Source organism: Eretmochelys imbricata, chromosome 14 (assembly GCF_965152235.1).
Source record: "Eretmochelys imbricata isolate rEreImb1 chromosome 14, rEreImb1.hap1, whole genome shotgun sequence".
Taxonomy (NCBI): Eukaryota; Metazoa; Chordata; order Testudines; family Cheloniidae; genus Eretmochelys; species Eretmochelys imbricata.
Window position 1 is genome coordinate 29,067,392 of NC_135585.1, and position 22,359 is coordinate 29,089,750.

At 50.7% G+C, this 22,359-nt stretch overlaps 1 pseudogene; it reads right to left on the reverse strand.

Moving 5' to 3' along the window:
* Positions 1-7,696: 7,696 nt before the first annotated feature.
* LOC144274966 (olfactory receptor 6F1-like) lies at positions 7,697-21,189 on the reverse strand (annotated as a pseudogene).
* Positions 21,190-22,359: the final 1,170 nt, after the last annotated feature.

Genomic DNA, 22,359 nt, shown 5'->3' on the forward strand with positions numbered 1-22,359 from the left:
ACAGCACTTTCTTTCCAGGGAATTAACCAGCTGAGGTCTTTCATCATTTGCTAGAGTCCCAGGATGTCCTGAGAAGGGCCCGGTGCTGCCCAGGATGGACGCAGCGTGAGCATTAACCATCAAGATGGACGGTCAGGTTTTGAAGCATTTCTTCCTGTGGTAGAGAATTCAGCAGCTGGTGAACAGGGAGGGATTCACAACACGCAGCACGGGGCAAGCTTCCTCCATCTGCTGCCTGGTTCCACCTTTCAGCCTTCACCACAGAATTGCACTTGCCAACACAGCACTGTTCAGCTGGAAAATGACTGACCAGCTCTAGTCTAGACCTAGGCAGAGAGGAAATGAAGAATTAAGCCAATCACTGTGCTCATGTTTGCGTTCAGGATTGTCCAGCGAAGAGAAAACTGCCATTACGACAAAGTGAGGTTGTGTTTGGACAGGGAAAGATACTGTTGGTCTGGCTGGCTGTCCAGTAGCTGAACTCCATGCAGATGGGACTAGGTTGACACTGGATGGCTCATGCAGGGCGAGGTCAATGCAGCCACCTCTGGGGTGGGGGCCAGGGGCTGTTTACAGAGGGACCCCTCAGTCATTTGTAAAATGCGAAGAGATGTGCAACATTGATGCAGGCGATCCCGAGGACTCCCCCACAATGCAGAGAGGAGGCGGCGGCTGTGAGCAGCGTGGGGGTTACTCAAGAGTGGGTCAGAGTGGGGTGGAGCTGGGGGGCAGCCCTCGCTCCTCTTCAGCCAGTGGGAGGCAGATGCATCCGAACTGGTGGCAGAGATGGGATCCCAGCTGGGGGTTTGCTCCGAGCTGGGCACAGGCCGCCCAGGTGGGTCTGCACCCAATGTCCCCTGCTGGCCCTCGGGCTCCTAGTTGGACGCCAAGGGTAGTTTGGGGAGTGGGTGCGGGGATCCTGGAGGGGGCTCAGAGCCCGAAGATGGCAGGGCCAACGCTGCAGCCCAGCAGGGCGTTGGCGGCTTCCAGGCACTCGCTCAGCCGGGCCCCTGAAATGAGAGGGGGGCACTGGAGAGACACCAGCCCGGGGAACGAGGGGAGGGCCTGGGGGCAAAGGGAACAGAGCTCACAGCACGTGGGGGACTGGTGTGGGGGTTGGGAAGCTGGGAAGTAAAGCTGCTGGGAGGGGGGCATGGAAACCCCGAAAGGGTGCTGGGATTGGGATGGGGAGAGGCTGGGGACGGGGGCTCTCAAGGGCTGGGCTCTGGGGCCCTGGGGGGCAGGAATCTCAGGAATGGGGACCCATGGGGCACAGGCTCTCAGGGCCCTGAAGGGGGCTGGGCTATAGGACATGGGGGGCAGGCTCATGGCTCTGGGCCGTGAGGATGGAGGTTCCTGGGGCCCAGGCTCAGGGGCCCCATGGGGCAGGGACTCTCAGGGTCGAGACCTTGGACACTGTCCCTGCCCCCCACCCACCAGGACCCCTCTCACCTGCTCAGTCCTGTACCCAGACCACAGTCCTGGCCTCCAGCAGCTCGACTCGTCACGCTACCCCACGGCCCAGTTGTGCAGCCAGACCATGGCCAGCACCGTGGCCCAGATGCTGGGGGTCACGTCCTGTGGGGGGCAGGATAGAGACAGCCTGAGTCAGCGCCCAGCCTGGCCCCCTCCCCTGACCTCCATCCCTCACCCAGCCCTCCCCCTTCCCTAGGGACCCCCTACTCCATCCCCCCACCCCGACTCGGAGGGTTCCTATAGCCCCCGCTCCAGCACCGTGGACCCTCTACCCAGATGCCCAGTGCCATGTCCAGGGAGTAGAGAGATGGCCTGAGACAGGGCCCAACTTGGGCTCCTCCATCTGGCCCTGGGCCCCCACGATCCAATGCTCCGACCCTGTTAGGGGGTTCCCAGCCCCCCGATCTGGGCCCGTCTCGCCCACTGGGCTCCAGGTTCAGGGGTCCTTTAATCCAGTCACCCTCAGACTCCCCCCCGAATGGGTCGCCCCTAATCTCATCTGGGAGCAGAGAACAGGCCCAATCAATGGCACCTGCCCCAGATCTCTCCCCTCTCCTCTGCACCCCCACTCACCGCACTGGGTATCCTCCCCCTGGCGTCGGTCTCGCTCACCCCCAGCACAGCAGCCAGCCAGGGGTCCAGGTTCCACAAGACGTCGGCATTTTGCAGAGACACCAGCCTCAGCAAGGGAGACTCCTCCGGTGCCCGCTCTGGGGAGAGACACAGGGAGATGGGGCTGGCACAGGGTTGTGGGTACAGAACAGCGACATGGCCTGTCCAGGCTGGGGGACAGCCAACAGCCTTAACGGTCACCCTCTGTGTGGCCTTAACTCTGTCCCTCTATGGGTGTCCTTAACCTGCTCTTCTGCACCCTTAACCCCACCACAATCATCCTTAACTCTGCCCCTTCTTGCACCCATGGGATGACAATTAACTTTCAATCCGAGATGGGCACCCAACTCCCTGTGACTGTTCCTGCCCAGGCATTAATTCCACAACCCCACGGTGTTTCTCAAACACAGTCTGTCCCCGGGACTATCCCCCACTACAACCTGCGATACAGACCTATGGCCGGAGAGAGACACAAGAGTCTAAAGGGGTAGCGGGGGATGGGATGTTACAGAGTTTATATGATATTATAGCCATGCATGGGCCAGGGTTACGGGGCAGAGTTAAAGTTATCTGGGCTACAGTCACTTTGTATTTCCAGACTCTCCAAATGCAGGTTTTAAGGTAACTTTAAAATTTCTGCCTTTCGTGGGTTTCTTCGATTATAAACCAGAAGGTGCCAAGAAAGACTTTTGCCCCTGAACTCGCCTGTACAAACCTCCAAGCTCAGACCCAGCTTCACAAGGTTTTTTTGCCTGGGAATTTCCCTCTGGCTTTATTTCAGAGAAAACTGCTCAGAGACATTCCTATTATGAAAAACTACTGATCCCCGACCCACACACACCCCCTTAGCTCACTGACACAAACTCACACCCCAAATTCCACCTTCACAGAGTTTTTTGCCTGGGGGTTTCCTTATTTTTTTATTCATTTTCTTTCGAGATAATTTGCTTCACAACACCAAAAATAACAGCCAAGAATTCCCCCTCCCTCAGCGACACAAAGGTTTTTCACCCAGGAATTTCCTTCGTTTTCTATGTCGTTTTTAAAGACTTGCACAGCTCCGTGACCTTCAGGGCATATGGGTCTCTAACCCGATGAAGCATCACCCTGGCGTTTGCCCACCCCCGGAGTCCTGACTCCCAGCCCCCTTCACCGTTCTGGGGTGCCGTCTCCGGTGGGGCCCCCTGATTGCAGGACTGTCTGCCCTTGTGTTGAGCCCACCCGGCTGAGCTTTGGGAGGCCACGGAGCCAGGACAGGCGCTTGCGAGGGAGGAGATGGCCGGCGCTGGACTTTGGGAGCTGCAGGCATGCGTGGCAGAGGTACTCACGTGCCGCAGCCAAGTCACGGGACAAGCGCCCGAAGATGCTGCGCTGGTTCGGTTCGTCCAGGCGCACTCCGCTCGCCGGCCGCTCGCAGATGGGGTCTGTGGAGACCCAGTCTATCACCTCCATATAGTCTGTCAAGGTTCCTCCCCCACTCTGAACTCTAGGGTACAGATGTGGGGACCTGCATGAAAAAACCTCCTAAGCTTATCTTTACCAGCTTAGGTCAAAACTTCCCCAAGGTACAAAGTATTCCCCCCCGTTGTCCTTGGACTGGCCGCTAGCAGCACCAAACTAATACTGGTTACTGGGGAAGAGCTGTTTGGACGCGTCTTTCCCCCCAAAATACTTCCTAAAACCCTGCACCCCACTTCCTGGACAAGGTTTGGTAAAAAGCCTCACCAATTTGCCTAGGTGACTACAGACCCAGACCCTTGGATCTTAAGAAACATGAACAATCCTCCCAACACTTGCACCCCCCCTTTCCTGGGAAATGTTGGATAAAAAGCCTCACCAATTTGCATAGGTGACCACAGACCCAAACCCTTGGATCTGAGAACAATGAAAAAGCATTCAGTTTTTTACAAGAAGACTTTTAATAGAAAATAGAAGTAAATAGAAATAAAGAAATCCCCCCTGTAAAGTGAGGATGGTAGATATCTTACAGGGTAATTAGATTCAAAAACATAGAGAACCCCTCTAGGCAAAACCTTAAGTGACAAAAAAGATACACAGACAGAAATAGTTATTCTATTCAGCACAATTCTTTTCTCAGCCATTTAAAGAAATCATAATCTAACACATACCTAGCTAGATTACTTATTAAAAGTTCTAAGACTCCATTCCTGGTCTATCCCTGGCAAAGACCCAGCATACAGACAGACCCAGACCCTTTGTTTCTCTCCCTCCTCCCAGCTTTTGAAAGTATCTTGTCTCCTCATTAGTCATTTTGGTCAGGTGCCAGCGAGGTTACCTTTAGCTTCTTAACCCTTTACAGGTGAGAGGAGCTTTCCCCTGGCCAGGAGGGATTTCAAAGGGGTTTACCCTTCCCTTTATATTTATGACACAGTCCATGATGAAATCGAAATTTAGCGAGTAGATGGACAGTCACAGAGACAGACGGACACGAAAACAGACCCAGAGAAGCAAAGGGAGGGAAGAGAATTCCGTCCCCCCCGAGACACTTAGAGCCAACGCACCGCTGGGACCCCTCCTCCATACCCCCCAGCCCCTTTCCCCGAGCTGGGACTCCCCCACACCCAGCCCCATCCTCCTCTCCCCGCAGCTCCATCACAGCCAGGATCTCCAGCTCTTGCCCCTTCCCCCCTGGCTGTGACCCCCAGATCCAGTCCCCAGAGCCCCATTCTTCTCCCCCCAGCCAGGACCCCTCCTCCAGCCCCAAGGGATGCAGGGGTGGGTGCTGCACTCCATGGATGAGGGCAGGATGCTGGGGGGCGAGAGGCCCCTACTAGCCAGGTCTGCTCATGACAGCAATGTGCCCGCCCCTCCTGTCCCTGCATCTGCCCGGGTCGGTCTGTCTGTCTGACTGGGTCTGTTTCTCTCTCTGCGTCTCTCCGTCCTGTCCCCGTCTGGGTCTGTCGGCTGATTCTCGGTCTCTGTCCCTGTCTGACTCTGGGTATCCGCATGCCTGTCTACTTCTGTCTGTCTGTCTGGCACAGACCCCTCTCTTCCGGCTGGGGTGGGGGGCGGTGCTACTCCCCGTCTCACCATGCTAGTGCCCCTGCTCTCCCCATGCCCCGGAGGTATGGGGATTGGGGTCGCCGTCACCCTGGAGGAGGGAGGGGGCAGCACAGCCCCCGGGACTCAGGGGGGCAGGGAGAGGGGCAAAGGGACATTACCCCATAAACATGATGCCTGCGCATGCCCCTTCTGGGTCCCCCCCTCTTACACTGGGATCCCCCTGTGCTGGGATCCCTCCCTGGCGCCAGGTTTCCCCCACCTCCCCATACCGCCCCCAGTGCCAGGTTCCCCCTCCCACCTGAGTTCCCCCCACATGCTGGGTCCCCCCTGGCGCCAGGAGCCCCAGCCGCTTTGGGGGTTACCTGCCAGCGGGACATCCCACCTCACCAGCTGCCCCCGCTCCACGTCCACCCCCACGTAGGCCGTGAGGGAGCAGACGACCCCAGAGCTCAGGCTGGCCTCCAGTGCCCGGCGTCCGTCCCCCTCCGACCCCTGCTTTTGAAAGCAGCTATCAAATCCCCCCTCATTCTTCTCTTCTGCAGGCTAAACAATCCCAGCTCCCTCAGCCTCTCCTCATAAGTCATGTGTTCTAGACCCCTAATCATTTTTGTTGCCCTTCGCTGGACTCTCTCCAATTTATCCACATCCTTCTTGTAGTGTGGGGCCCAAAACTGGACACAGTACTCCAGATGAGGCCTCACCAATGTCGAATAGAGGGGAATGATCACGTCCCTTGATCTGCTCGCTATGCCCCTACTTATACATCCCAAAATGCCATTGGCCTTCTTGGCAACAAGGGCACACTGCTGACTCATATCCAGCTTCTCGTCCACTGTCACGCCTAGGTCCTTTTCCGCAGAACTGCTGCCTAGGCATTCGTTCCCTAGTCTGTAGCGGTGCATTGGATTCTTCCATCCTAAGTGCAGGACCCTGCACTTATCCTTATTGAACCTCATCAGATTTCTTTTGGCCCAATCCTCCAATTTGTCTAGGTCCTTCTGTATCCTATCCCTCCCCTCCAGCGTATCTACCACTCCTCCCAGTTTAGTATCGTCCGCAAATTTGCTGAGAGTGCAAGCCACACCATCCTCCAGATCATTTATGAAGATATTGAACAAAACCGGCCCCAGGACCGACCCCTGGGGCACTCCACTTGACACCGGCTGCCAACTAGACATGGAGCCATTGATCACTACCCGTTGAGCCCGACAATCTAGCCAGCTTTCTACCCACCTTATAGTGCATTCATCCAGCCCATACTTCCTTAACTTGCTGACAAGAATACTGTGGGAGACCGTGTCAAAAGCTTTGCTAAAGTCAAGAAACAATACATCCACTGCTTTCCCTTCATCCACAGAACCAGTAATCTCATGATAAAAGGCGATTAGATTAGTCAGGCATGACCTTCCCTTGGTGAATCCATGCTGGCTGTTCCTGATCACTTTCCTCTCATGCAAGTACTTCAGGATTGATTCTTTGAGGACCTGCTCCATGATTTTTCCAGGGACTGAGGTGAGGCTGACTGGCCTGTAGTTCCCAGGATCCTCCTTCTTCCCTTTTTTAAAGATTGGCACTACATTAGCCTTTTTCCAGTCATCCGGGACTTCCCCGGTTCGCCACGAGTTTTCAAAGATAATGGCCAATGGCTCTGCAATCACAGCCGCCAATTCCTTCAGCACTCTCGGATGCAACTCGTGCGGCCCCATGGACTTGTGCACGTCCAGCTTTTCTAAATAGTCCCTAACCACCTCTATCTCCACAGAGGGCTGGCCATCTCTTCCCCATTTTGTGATGCCCAGCGCAGCAGTCTGGGAGCTGACCTTGTTAGTGAAAACAGAGGCAAAAAAAGCATTGAGTACATTAGCTTTTTCCACATCCTCTGTCACTAGGTTGCCTCCCTCATTCAGTAAGGGGCCCACACTTTCCTTGGGGCGGGGACTGCAGACCTGGGGGGGTGGGGGGGGCGCACTTACCGCAGGGAACACAGTAGTGGCCTATGGGGCATTATGGGGGCTATATGGGTCTTTCACTGTGGGGTATGTAGAAGGGGCTATGGAGGTTTCAGGGGGTACAGGCTCGGGGGTCACTCACAGTGGGGTGTGTAGCTGGGGTTCTGGGGGCTATGTGGTACAGGGAGCTATGCGGGATCTAGGGCACCTAAAGGTCTGGTCTCAACATGGGGCATGTAAAAGGGGTGCAGCATGGTTGGAAGCACACAGCTGGGGTACAGGAGGGTCTCACCATGGGGCATGTAGCAGAGGCACAGGGGGATCTGTGGGTCTCACTGTGGGGCGTGTAGCGAGGGTGTAGCATGGTCAGCAGCACGTAGTGGGTGGCCCCGTCCCCGTACAGCTCCTGTGCCTGCCGGGAGAGACAGGGTCACCACGAGATCCCTGTCCCCCAAGATCCCCTGCCCCCACCGACCAGCACATCCCTGTACAGCTCATGCACCTGCTGGGAGAGATGGGGTCACCCCGAGATCCCCTCAGCCCGGTCCCCTCCTCTCTCCCCCCCGGGACTCCCGCCCCCAGCACCTGTCTCTTCTCCTGGAGCTGGGCCTGGATGCAGGCCCCCACAGCCGGGCCTAGAAGGCGTCGACAGCCGCCTCGGCGTCCACGGGGAATTTGAACACGGCCTCCACGGGCCCCAGCTCCTCATTCCTGCAGAGCAGTTGGCAGCCCACGTCCGCCACAAAGCCTCGGATCAACACCGACACCGAGCTGTGGTGCAGGGGCACTGCGGGGAGGGGGACATCAGCCACAGGCCCCCCACGGGCACCGGGGAGAGGAGCCACGTCAGCCATGGGGCCACCCTCCCCCTCAATGCACCATCCCCCGCAGCCCTGACTCACCCGGCTCCTTGGAGCTGGTCAGGAGGCCGCAACTCATCATCTCGGCTCCAGGGTCGGGGATCTGTGTGAGGGGAAGGTCGGGGGGTGAGATACAGGGTTCCCATGGAAACTGATGGGCACAGGGTGCCCTGACACCCCCCCACACACACACACACACTCGGCGATGGCTCTGAGACCCCAGCCCCACCCCTCTGCTCAGCCAGGTCCTGTGGCAGGGAGTCCCACAGGCCCAAGCTCCTGAGATCAGAGTCACGGCTCTGCTCCAACTCTGCCAGCCCCCCGCAGGGAGGGGCAGACAGGGACTGGGGTACAGCTGGCAGTTGGGGGATGGAGAGAGAAACATAGGGGGATGTATGGGGATGGATGGACAGATGGAAGGAAGGAGAGGTGCAGGGGTCAGACGGACAGACGGAATGAAGGGGGATGGGGGACTCGTGCGTTAGAATGAGGGGGCTGGGAGCCAGGACTGCTGGGTTTTATCCCCAGCCCCTGGGAGGGGGGCCCTGGAACAGCGACAGGGGTTGCAGGGGACTCGGCTCGGTCACTGGGGGGTTGTTAACCCGGCTAGGCCCTTCTCCCCACTGTCGCCCTGCAGAGAAGCAGAGGTTTGTGGAGCAGGCTCCAGCTCCTGGCCGTTCTTGGCAGGGACACGGCCCTGCTATTTACTCATCTTTCACCCCAGGCTGGAGCAGTCGCCATAGACCCCCCGCCCCAACGGGGGTGAAATCCAGCCCTTGGCCGTGCCCAGGGGCTCCCGGCGTTCTTGTTCCATGCCCCCGAGCCGTTCGGCCTGGGCCTTGGATTTGCTGCCTTACGACGGGGTAAGAGGGCGGCAGCCGGTTGATTTCTCCCGCAGCAGAAATCTGGCTCTGAGGCGTGCAGGGAGTCTCCGCGGAGGAGCGGGGAGCTGAGGGTGGGATGGGGGCGAGGAACGCCAGAGCTGCCGTGAGCGAGAGGGGCTCCCAACCCCACTCTCCGAGCCTCGTTTCTGCTCGCCACCACTCCAGCCCCCTGGAGAATTCCCAGCTGGAAGGTGGGACGGGGAGACTGGGATCACCTGGGGGGCCGGGGGGGGTGGGAACGTAGGCAGATTTCTAGACAAACCTCCTGCCCGGCTTCACACATGGCCCAGGATGGAAAATCCACCGGAGCCCCGGGGAGTTGGGCCAGCAGCTAATTCCCCCCCCGCCACCTCCCCGCCAGACAGGTGAGCCTCCCTCCTCGCCTGAATTCATCTGCCAGCCACAGGACAGGCCACGTTCCCCCCGCAGGTATTTACCGCCTCTCTGGGCTGCGCTCCCTAGGCTGGGAAAGGGCTGAGGCCAGGGCAGGGCTCCAGCGGGGCGCGGGGGCGGGTCGGTTGGTCCGGCACTGAACTCTGATGCCTAATTCCCCGCCCGGAGGAAGGGAGTCGGCGTGAAACTTCGGCCGATTCACAGGCGGCGGCTCCTGCTGCAGCAGCTGCTTCTTGGGGTGCGAGGGAGCCGCAGGGCGGGGTGGGCGGGGGTGGGGAGCTCCGACCCCTCATGGGACCCAGCGGACCCCAGGAGCCTGTGGGGAGCAGATCAGGGCCGGTGCCCCCCGGTGCAAAAGGGGAGGGCTGAGATTTGTGTCGTCACACCGGCCGGGCGCCACGGGGATGGCCCCTGGGAAACCCACACAGGGAGAAGCGCGGGAAGGGGGGTGGATCGGGGGGGGGGGCGGAGCAGAAACGTTTCGGGGTCACCTCCCTCCAAACACCCCCAAACCCGCCCCGGCACGCAGGGCCCCGCAGCCAGGGCGGGGAGACTCTGCAGGGGCGAAGCCCTGAGTTGGGGGATGGGCCCAGACCAGGGGGTGGGGGACCCTGGACACGGAGGGGAAGGGGGGCCCAGGCCCCCCAGGGGAGGGGGCTCGACTGGGGCCCGATCCGCACCCCCGGTACCTTCTCGCTCAGTTCTGAGCAGCGAAGCCCTGAGCCAGGCTGGGAGGGAGAGTGTCCCCGCGAGCCCCGCCCCCGCCAGGGAGCGTCTACAAACGCCTCACCCCCCACCCAACCCAGCCAGGGAGCGTCTGCAAACGCCTCACCCCCCACCCAACGCAGCCAGGGAGCGTCTGCAAACGCCTCACCCCCACCCAACCCAGCCAGGGAGCGTCTGCAAACGCCTCACCCCCACCAACCCAGCCAGGGAGCGTCTGCAAACACCTCACCCCCGCCCCACCACCCAACCCAGCCAGGGAGCGTCTGCAAACGCCTCACCCCCACCAACCCAGCCAGGGAGCGTCTGCAAACACCTCACCCCCCCACCACCCAACCCAGCCAGGGAGCGTCTGCAAACGCCTCACCCCCCCCCCCCCCCCCAGCCAGGGAGCATCTGCCAGCTCCCCGTCCCCAGCTTCTATAACCCAGGGACCGTCTGCACAGTTCGCCGCCCGCCCACTGGGAGCCAGGGACTGTCTGCAAACTCTTCGCTCCACACATCCTGCCATGTCCCCCCATTGAACTGGGGCTGGGGAGGGGGTTCTCCAAACTGCCCCTTGCTCCTTCCTGTCCCTTTATGGTGCAAAAAGCGGGGAGGATTGTGGATGCAAATGTTTCAACTCCAAGATACCCCTTTCCCATCAGGGTATTCATCCCACACTCTCCATCCAGGGGCAGTGGTGAAAGAGGGGCGAGAACCCATCAGTTGACTGTCACACCTGCCTCTCAATAGCGAGAAGGCATCTGAGAGACATGAGGAAGCTCGGCCAGATGTGGGGAAGGGAGGGGGGAGTTTTTCCACCCACTGCGTTTCCTCTGGGGTCTCTGCAGAACCTGCTTTTAATGTCCCGCTGGATGGTGCTGGATCTGTCCCCCCGGCCCTGAGTCCTCTGTGGGTGGGAGCCCAGAGCTGGGGCAGAGAGAGCCCCCCACTCCACACACAGCCCCACCCCCACGGACCTCTGGCCAGGGGGGACTCATTGTAATGGGGAGGTGGGAGGTCAGTCTCCATGGCCCCTCCAGACCTCTCTCTCGCTGCTGAGGCTGTCAGTGAGGTAGTGCCCAGGGGGATGGGGGCATCTTCTCCCCTACAGCCAGAGCTGGGACCCACCAAATGGACCCCACAAGCAGGCATCAGCTGGGGTCGCTCTTCCACCCCCACGGAAGTGGCTCTGGACCGTAGCTGCTGCTGGGGCAGGTTCATAGGAGGCACCTGTGAACGGGGCAGCCTGACCCACCCAGGGGATGGGGATCCCCCCTTCCTTGCAATTTCAAACATCACAGTGTGAGAGGAGGGGGATCCCCACCCCCCACTCCCTGATACCCCCTCACCCTCGCTGTGAGCCTCTCAGCAAGGACTGCGGGGGACTCCAGCCTGGAGAGAATCTGGAGAGAGAAGAGAAGAGAAGAGAAGAGAAGAGAAGAGAGCTCCAGGGAGGGGATGGGGGTGCAGAGGGATGGAGGGATGCTGGGCGGGGGTATCTCCAGATAGACAGACAAAGGGATGCTTTAGCAAAGCTTTTGACACAGTCTCCCACAGTATTCTTGTCAGCAAGTTAAGAAAGTATGGGCTGGATGAATGCACTATAAGGTGGGTAGAAAGCTGGCTAGATTGTCGGGCTCAACGGGTAGTGATCAATGGCTCCATGTCTAGTTGGCAGCCGGTGTCAAGTGGAGTGCCGCAGGGGTCGGTCCTGGGGCCGGTTTTGTTCAATATCTTCATAAATGATCTGGAGGATGGTGTGGATTGCACTCTCAGCAAATTTGCGGATGATACTAAACTGGGAGGTGTGGTAGATACGCTGGAGGGGAGGGATAGGATACAGAAGGACCTAGACAAATTGGAGGATTGGGCCAAAAGAAATCTGATGAGGTTCAATAAGGATAAGTGCAGGGTCCTGCACTTAGGACGGAAGAATCCAATGCACCGCTACAGACTAGGGACCGAATGGCTAGGCAGCAGTTCTGCGGAAAAGGACCTAGGGGTGACAGTGGACGAGAAGCTGGATATGAGTCAGCAGTGTGCCCTTGTGGCCAAGAAGGCCAATGGCATTTTGGGATGTATAAGTAGGGGCATAGCGAGCAGATCGAGGGACGTGATCATCCCCCTCTATTCGACATTGGTGAGGCCTCATCTGGAGTAGTGTGTCCAGTTTTGGGCCCCACACTACAAGAAGGATGTGGAAAAATTGGAAAGAGTCCAGTGGAGGGCAACAAACATGATTAGGGGACCGGAATACATGAGTTATGAGGAGAGGCTGAGGGAAATGGGGATGTTTAGTCTTCAGAAGAAAAGAATGAGGGGGGATTTGATAGCTGCTTTCAACTACCTGAAAGGGGGTTCCAGGGAGGATGGACCTAGACTGTTCTCAGTGGTAGCAGATGACAGAACGAGGAGTAATGGTCTCAAGTTGCAGTGGGGGAGGTTTAGATTGGATATTAGGAAAAACTTTTTCACTAAGAGGGTGGTGAAACACTGGAATGCGTTGCCTAGGGAGGTGGTGGAATCTCCTTCCTTGGAAGTTTTTAAGCTCAGGCTTGACAAAGCCCTGGCTGGGATGATTTAACTGGGAATTGGTCCTGCTTCAAGCAGGGGGTTGGACTAGATGACCTTCAGGGGTCCCTTCCAACCCTGATATTCTATGATTCTATGATTCTATGCGGGCGGAGGGAGGTCATTTACCCAACACAAGCAGAAGGAGAGTTCATGCCATCCTGACCTGGTTGCTCTGGGGTGGGAGCTGGGTTCTCAACTCAGCCACCGGCCCCATCTGGGTGCAGGGAGGGGGACGGGCCCTTCCCCTCTGATGGAGGCAGAGGAAGTCACAGCCTTAGGCGCAGTCACCGCTCAGCTCAGAGGGCCATTGCACTGTAACTGCAGTCCTCTTACTTTAAAGTGTAATGTGTATCCCTCTTTTGTATTTATATAGGACTCATGTTGAAGGAGTTTTTTGTCCACCCACTCTGTTCCTGTGAGACACTAGGGCAAATTCTCCAAAGTCAAGTGAGTTACACCAGATGTGAATTTGGTCCAATGTCCCTTTGTAACATCAGTACCCAAGCTTGTATCCCAACTTGATAATCACTCCATTGGAAGGATAAATAAGTCTTTAATTTAAATACTCAGATCCTCAAACCATGAGCCTGGGATTTATATTGCATATTAGACAAAAAGCGCACAATAAAAATCATATCGTATGAGGTGATCAGGTCCCTCATTCACATTAATTGCTGTGTTTCTGTGTCTTGCTATCACTGTACACTGAGTTGAGTAGGTTGTGAAATCAGTAACTTGAATTATTCTTTTATCTTGTGAACCATCAAATGATATTTCCCGAATTGTTTCAGGTGCTCCGATGGTCCAGTGAAGCACAATCTAGAAATTCCATTTGAAACATCCATGTTTGCCAAGAGAAACCAAAGCTACCAGTAAAATTCTATTCAAGTATCAGGGGAAATGAAGGTGTATTAACTGTATGGAGATCACAGTTAACAAAAATTCTCTCTCTCTGTGTCCCCAGACACAACTATCTATCTAATCTAATTTATCGTACTATCTAGGTATTCCAACAATAAATATATTCAGACTAATCAAGTGCATAGTGTCTCACAAAAGTAGAATTCACAGAATAAACTAAATTGGTTGAGAACGATTTGGGGACATAATCTTCCTTGTACATATCACTTTCATAACCTTTAACATTTTGAAACAGCCTCCACCAGGCCCAAAGTGATATTTATCCACAAAAGCACCACATTTCGGAGGCATTTCATGATTCTAACACCTGTGAGTGCATGGAAACGTTAGAATTTACACTCACGAAACTCAATGGGCTCAAGATTCAATGGAAACATGGACACTGCTTATGTGAATCAGTGAGTGACCACTTACAATGATCTTTATGTGAATATTAGGTAAATCAGATGGCACAAAATCTTAACCAGTTCCATGTTATTTTATGAAGCGATATTAATTATACATAGCACATCCGTATGTTTTAAGTACGTTTGGTAGACTGGATGCTAATCTACTGTAAATTGGCAGTTGAAGGTCTGGCCCAAGACAGCAGGCAAGCCTCAAAGGGTTCCAATGTTGGGTTAAGATAAAATTCTGGACAATGTAGGGTGAAATCCTGGCCGCACTGAAATTAAGTTCTGTCGTTGACGTCAGTGGGGCTAGGATCTTCTTATGATTTTTAATGTCTGTCTCACAATATTTGTTGTTTTTCTTCAAATCTCAACTGCTTGAATCAACAGATCAGCTTTCATATTTTCTTTTACATAATCATTATCCCTCTCTCTTCGGTAGTTCTTTTCATCCATAGATCACAAAGCACTATATAAAGGAGGTGAGAATCATTATCCCCATTTTACAGATGTGGAAACTGAGGCACAGAGAGAAGCCATTTGTTAGGGGGCTTATTCCTTCACCCACTTACTTCCCTGGTCCTTCTCGCATGAACAGAGAGCAACAATACCCGAAGTCCAAAGGTGCAAACAATTCGATGTTTATTGGGGTGAACTTCCAGCAAGCATGATTCCAGTTTCCTTCCTTAGTGTCCCTCTTCCCAGCTCTGATACCACAGAGCCTTACACCTGTCTCCCTCTTCCCATTCCTGCCGTTAGCCAAACATGATTCCAATTTCCCCATCCACAGTTCCCATTTCCCCCTGCCCACACACCCACCCACCCACTCACTTCCTGATTGACTGCAGACTATACAGCCCCCTAACACCATTACTTGCCCAAAGTCATCCACCAAGCCAATGGCAGAGCCAGGAATAGAACTAAGAAAAGGAGGACTTGTGGCACCTTAGAGACTAACCAATTTATTTGAGCATAAGCTTTCGTGAGCTACAGCTCACTTCATTCTCCTAGTTACAGTCCAGTCCTCTTGCCACCAGGGCACACTCATGGTTACAGAGAAAAGCATAAAAACATGAAGTGCACCCTACAGACTCAAAAACCAGACAGCAAATCAAAAGAACCCAACATGTATTATTTAAAGCCAATCTCATGATTTCTAACAACGTCTCCTCTCCTTGCTGAGATGCTCGCAGCGAGGGTGAGGGGGTATCAGGGAGTGGGGGGTGGGGATCCCCCTCCACTCACACTGTGATTTTAAAGGTGAATCAGGACTAAGATTCTGGATTCAGTTTTGACATCATCAAAATTTTATAAGCTATTCTCACATATTTTCAGTCCAAACCGGCAGAATCCGTGTGAAATCAATCTTTCCAAAATTTTGGAATGCCCGTGTACTAAAAACAAAGAAAAAAAGAAGCCTACAAAAATACCCATCTGGGTTTTTACCCAGTCTGGAACTGGAAACGGAACTTTATTCTGAATCCCCTTCAAAATCCACTGGGGTCTTGATTTGAGGTTCCTGTGGATTTATCTTACCTCGGTTTGGAAGGGTTAAATTTTTATCAGTAAATGTCAGGAAATGTCAGTTTCGCCACACAGAACGTCAACCGCCACCCTCCCCCAAAAGAAAAGGTCCAAAAAAACAGTTGTCATTCAATAATTATTCTGTGACCCACCTTGTTGTCTGACATGCCACAGTAATTTCCCACAAGTGTGAAAATACAAATAGACCATTTTTTTAAAAAAAAAATGCTCACAAATAAACCTTGATATTCTCTGTCAAAATTATAAAAAATAAAAATTGAATTCTGCCAAGCCTGTCGATATCTCTATCCTCTCCACAGGCCAGGCCTTAATAGAAATAAATAATTGGCACATGTGCAATTTGTTTCATTTTAAATTAAATACAAAGTAAGAGGATAACAATGCATAAGGGCTGGATTTTGAAAGGTATTTAGGTGCTTAGTGGGGTTTTAAAAAGTATCTAGGCCCTTAAAACTCATAGAAAATCCCATTAGGCACCTAAATACATTTAACAATCTGGCTGTAAATGTTCAAGGATGTGAGACACTAAGGACCAGATTGTTAAAGGTATTTAGGTGCCTAACTCACACTGATTTCCATTGGAGTTGGGCAGCTAATTATCTTTAGACTTCTGGCCCTCAGGGATTGTTGTTGTTTTTTCAGTACCCTATCAACTTTGGTATATCTTCCATGTGCAGACTCATTTTTCTTTCACCACATTTTCTGTGACAGCCAATGACCTCCAGCACATTTTGAAAAACATCGCTTCCCTGAATACATGTCTCAGGGCTTCTTTTACCTCTGGGTTCCTCAGTGTGTAGATGAAAGGGTTCAACAGGGGTGTGACAATAGTATTCAAGATGGTGACTATTTTGGTCAATTCCAATGAGTTCTGCATGGAAGGGCTGACATGTAGGAAAATGGTCGAACCGTACCAGATAATCACAACTGTGAGATGGGAAGAGCAAGTTAAAAAGGCCCTTCTCCATTCCTTATCTGATGGGATTGTCAGTACAGTGGAGATGATGTAAATGTAGGAGAGCAGGGTTATGACACAGGAGCCCAGGATGAAGATGAAGGAGATGATAAAGGCCACCGGATCAATAAGGTAGGTATCTGTGCAGGAAAGAACTATCCACGGTGCTATGTCCCCAAAAAAGTGATGGATGACACTAGGGCACAGAAGGACAACCTGGTGATCAGAAATGGTGGGACAGAAATAGCCAGGAAACCACACAACCAAGAGCCAACAGCCAGCTGAGCAGTCAAGGTGCTGTTCAGGATGGAGCTGTAGAGCAAAGGATAGCATATAGCCAAATAGCAGCCGTAGGCCATGACAGCCAAGAGAAAATCTCTGTGCATCCTAGGGAGAAAACAAAGTACATCCGTAGGTCACAGCTGACAAAGAAGATGGATTTGCTTTGGGACACAAGGTTGGCAAGCGTCTTTGGGATAGAAGCTGTGGTCTGCCATACCTGCGGGAAGGAGAAATTGCAGAGAAGGAAGTACATTGGGGTGCGAAGGTGTCGGCTGGTTGCCACTAGGACTATGATCGCCACATTTCCTGTGACAAGGAAGAGCACAAAGAGCGAGATCTGCAAATGTTGGGTCCCAGGGAATCCCAGGAGAATAAATTCCTTCACACTGGTGTGATAGCCCTTTTCCAGTGCCGTCAGCTGTTTTACCTGCCAAAACAAATGAAGACATGAAATTAAACTGATTAAACACAACTGTGGCTTTGTGGGTTACAGATGATTTTGATGCACAGAAAGAGCAGATAAACCATTATTTCCTGCCTCTTTTAATTAAGGCTGAAAATATCCTATTGCTATTACATTTCTGGAGCCTTCCTGCTCACAGGGTGAATTTAAGCTTGTCCTAAATTTTCCTGTGGAAACTTTTTTTCCAGTGGAAAGTGGCTTTTGGACCAAAAAGAAACTTTCAGGATAGAAATTCCATTTTCAGGTGTTCCTTGAAAAACACAATTTTTAGTTTTTGTCAATGAAACATGTTTTTTCCACGGTCAGCATCCAAAGCCCAAGATTGATTTTATTTTAATTGATATTTTTGTTGTTTTAAATTGAAAATTTTCAAATACAAAGTTGTTTTCTGGGTGTGTGTGGGGGGCAAGGGTTGTCCTTTTGACAAAACCCTGAAAAATGTCAACAGAAAAAACAACATTTTTCCTGTAAATTATTCAGGAGCCAAATCATTTTCAAATGAGACCTATGGGTGTTAGGCATTCAGCACAATCTGTGATTCTTTTAGAAGTGAACAAAACCCCATCGTCTCTTTTGAAAATCTCTGCTAAATAGGGTGAGCTTTTCACAAGTTCTCAGTATAGGCCTATTTCTGCTCCTGAGGAAGGAAGTCAATAGGATTTTTGTCATTGAGTCAGTGGGAGCAGACTTAGGTCAATACTGAACACATGAGATTTGTACCTGTCAATTTCCTTCCTACAATGCAAGAGGACATTTAATTCTTTTTGTGCAGAAGGTCTCAGGTTCTAAACCTGCTGAAGTCCCAAGTTGGAGTGGGGATGTTATACAAAGTTGCAGTTCAGAGGCCAGCTACTCAATTTTGGAGCATAAATAACCATTTACATCTATAAACCAGCATTCATTTTGGGTAGTTGAAAATGAGTCAGTTGCAACCTCCTTTGACCAATTGAGACTGAGGTGTGCAAGGCCATGCAATGCGCCAATTACAGCAAAGCTCAGGGCCAGAGAGGACCAAAGAACAAAGGAAGCAATTGTCCTAAAAAAATAAATAAATAAAAAAATGCATCCCTTTTTTATCAGAATTTTAAATTCTGATGAAGAATTTCATCAAAACTGTGAATTTCAAACATTTTTGACCAGCTGTGCCAGGAGTCTGCAATTCTTCTCCCCGTTTAGTCAGTCGAACATACTTCTCAACCAGAACCGTTAATAGAACCCAGGAGCCCTGATTCTCAGCCCCCGCTCTGCTCAAACCACGATCCTAACCCCCCTCAAAGAATGGGAATAGAACCCAAGTGTACTGATTCCTGGTCCTTTGATACAACAGCTATTCTACGCATCCCTAAAAGAGCTCGGCACAGAACCCGGGTACCCTCACTCCCACACAACAGACCGCAAGCCCCACAAATACAGCAAAACTGTAATATGCCAAGTTTCTAAAACACCTTCAGAAAAAAATATCAGGTTCCCAGTGCTGGCCAAAAGTTTCCTTCACAGATGGATTAATGCTGAGGTCTCAAATTTGAGGCATTCAGAATTAGAAGCCGCTTTTGAAAAAGTTGTCCCTAACTTGAAATCTCTCAATGACTTTTACAGTGAATGTTCTGAATTTTTGTTTGATTGCTTGTTTTGGGTGTTCTGATTTTTCATTTTTCATAACCTAAATTTAGTCCCCCTCCCTATTTGGATTTGAATTTGCAAAGGATCCGAAGGGAGTTATGAAATGTAATGGAGTTGGGCGCCTAACTCCCTCAGACACCTTTGAAAATCCCAGCCTTAAATATTTTGTATCAAAGTCTAATCAACACGGGCAATCAACTATTATATTTTCTCCCTCTTCAATATAAACCATTTATTTTGTTATGAATAACATCCTATGAATAACATCTAATGCCCTGATTCTGCAAACAGTTAATACATAAATAAACTTGCATATATAGACATATATAAAACAAAAATGCCTAAATTTACTCACATGAATGATTCCTTTGAAGTCAAGGGTTCCACTCACATGAGTAAAGTGAGGAAAATAAGTAGAATTTCTGAACATTTTTAAACAATGGAACTTACTGCAACTCATCATTCAGCAAATCTTCTCACTGGGCAAACCTTCAGCTGGTATGAATTATCAATAGACAAGGCTGATGAGAGAGGGAAGGTGGAACAATTGTACTGAGGTCCTGAGCTCAGTGCCCCCGCAAAACTATCTATTTAGGGTGAAATGGGAGGGGGAAAATATAATTTACCGGGTCTCCAAATTTCTCTCAGCAGACCTCTCAATGGAGCTACGATTATTTAGACCAACTGAGGATCTGGCTCTTTGTATTCAGTCTCCACTGATGGAAAGAGCTGAACCTAGCAAAATTTCCGGAACAGTTAAAACACCTGATTGACAAAATCTACTTGCCTGCCCTTTACCATGATGAAAATGATGAAAACAGCCGTGATATTCTATTTTCTCCATAAAAAGAAGGACTCATCTCAGTTGAATGGTAGAGTTAATCTTTTCAAGACTTTCCTCCTACTTTCAAGACTTTCCTTGTACCAACGAGACCTTATTGGCTTGCAGGGAACTGTATGCCTTTCACAGTAAATTATGTTAAAAATATGGAATTCCTTTAAAAAAATACCTCGTTTGTAAGGCAGTGAATTGTAAGCACTCAGAACCAAGTTGGACAGTAAGAAGACGATTGATTAGATAGATAGGATAGGATTAAAGTTCAAAATGATCTGGACAAACTGGAGAAATGGTCTGAAGTAAATAGGATGAAATTCTGTGAAGACAAATGCAAAGTACTCCACTTAGGGAGGAACAATCAGTTGCACATATACACAATGGGAAATGACTGCCCAGGGAGGAGTACTGTGGAAAGGGATCTTGGGGCCATAGTGGGTCACAAGCTAAACATGAGTCAATAGTGTAACACTGTTTCAAAACAAAAGCAAACATCATTCTGGGATGTATTAACAGGAGTGTTGTAAGCAAGACACAAGAAGTAATTCTTCTGCTCTATTCCGCGCTGATTAGGCCTCAACTGGCGTATTGTGTCCAGTTCTGGGCACCACATTTCAGGAAAGATGTGGACAAATTGGAGAAAGTCCAGAGAAGAACAACAAAAATGATTAAAGGTCTAGAAAACTTGACCTATGAGGGAAGATTGGGGGGGAGGCGGGGAGGGAAAGGACTTGTTTAGTCTGGAGACGAGAAGACTGAGGGGGGGAGATGATAACAGTTTTCAAGTACATGAAAGGTTGTTACAGGGACGAGGGAGGTAAATTGTTCTCATTAACCTGTGAAGATAGAAGAAGAAGTAACGGGCTTAAATTGCAACAAGGGCAGTTTAGGTTGGATATTAAGAAAAACTTCTGAATTGTCAGGGTAGTAAAGCACTGGAATAAATTGTCTAGGGAAGTTGTGGAATCCCTATCTTTGGAGATTTTTAAGAGCAGGTTAGACAAACACTGTCAGGGATGGTCTAGATAATACCCTTTTAACAAAGTTAAAATAATTTTCTAACCTCAGATCAAGTTCGGTGGTTGCTTCAGATATTGATGGAAAATACAAGGTCTTTGGGAGAGGAAGAGTTATTTTGTAGATTTGCAAACTCCCTTATGATTAGTTCTCCACAGAATGTTTACATCCTTTCTGAGGTCATATGAAAAAGTCACACATGAGGTACTTTCTGAGGAAGAGTTTATGATCCTATGGGTGGCTGAACTTTCTGTTCAGCTCACAGTTGCTATCATGCATTACATTTGTTCTTGTTCACATTTGCTTGTACTAACAGAAGAAACTTCCAGTATGGGCAGGCTGTTCCCATAACTGCTTCTGCATGTGGCCTCTTACAGCTCTTTCTGAAGGACGAGCATTTGGTGAGGATTACCATACACTCGAGACTGAGACAGTCAGGTTTATTCATTCAAACCTTTCTTTGAACCAAAAGCAAGGCCCTGCACGTTACAATTACCATAAAAGCAACGAATGACAGATATACAGAAAAAGATATTGCCCAATTACCTTCTCTTGGGGGCGTAGTCACTGTCGATTTTTCCTACGAGGGTCTGACTATTCCCTTACACTCTAGCATATTTATACCTTTACATGTTATCTGACCATCCAATCAACATTAAGCATTGTGTCTTACCTTACCCATAGTATATACATGTGTAGGCTTCAGTTTACAAAACTTTTTCTGTCCAGGCTACTTTCATGTCATCATGTCCCTTTTCCAATTGGTTTATTTACTTGGATCATACCACTCAAATATAGGGACTTTTCTGTTTTTCACAATACAGGGACTTTTTGGCAATACCTTTTATGTATTATACTGATTAACTCCCTTTTATCTATGTCCTTCAACACAGTACAAAACACCTTTGTCTTATCCAGCTGCTGTAAGCATTGTTTAAAGAAGTCTCTCCACACGGACGAATTTCGCAAGCAACACTCATGTCAAGCAAAGACTTGGCTGAAGCCAGTGAGCTTAGCATAAGTATTACCCTGGCCTGTCCACATTTCTTCACCAGACTAGACCCATGTGTAGGACTCTTCCAACAACAGGCACTGGTCACTGTTACAGATGCTTTCCTTAGACTCCAACAACAGGGTGTAAACTGGTGACAAATGCAATGTTGATATTTCTCCACCACAATGTGAGCAAAGACTTAATAATTTGTATCATACAAGTCATCAACTCACTATATCAGCTGTAGATTTCTATCAACCTATGTCTTTGGTCCTGTGTCCCATGCTGAGATGAGGAATCGACTTCACCCAGTGCACTACTGAAGACCTCCTTAAGTGATCCTGTGAGGGTTAGGTGTAAGGTAAGTACTTCTCAGCACAGGATGATTTTCACCCTAAGGCGTTCAGAATCTGCCCACTGGCTCTGAACTGGAACAAGTCACATTTTCTGTATTCGAGCCATAAACACACGTGCTCTCATCTTTGCAGCTCCTTTACATTTAGGAGCTCTGACCTATCATTTAGAATGGGGTGTCCATGTTGCCAAGCCTAGGGATGTTATCATGAATCTCTCACGGAGTTGAGGGCCATAAAGTCACAGATCCTGATTCTCTTCTCACATGTATTGCACTATTATGGGGAGTAGCTTCTGCTTTAAGGGCCAGTCCTGCCTCAATTAAGTCCATGCCAAAGTGGACTGGTATTTTCAAATGTGCTTAAAGGAATTTAGGCTCCCAAAATTCATTAATTTAAATGGGAGTTGGAAACCTAACTCCCTTAGTCGCCTTTGAAAATCCCAGCCTAAATCTCTGGAAGGGGAAGGGAGATCAGGTGCATAATTTCAGCAATTATTTTACCC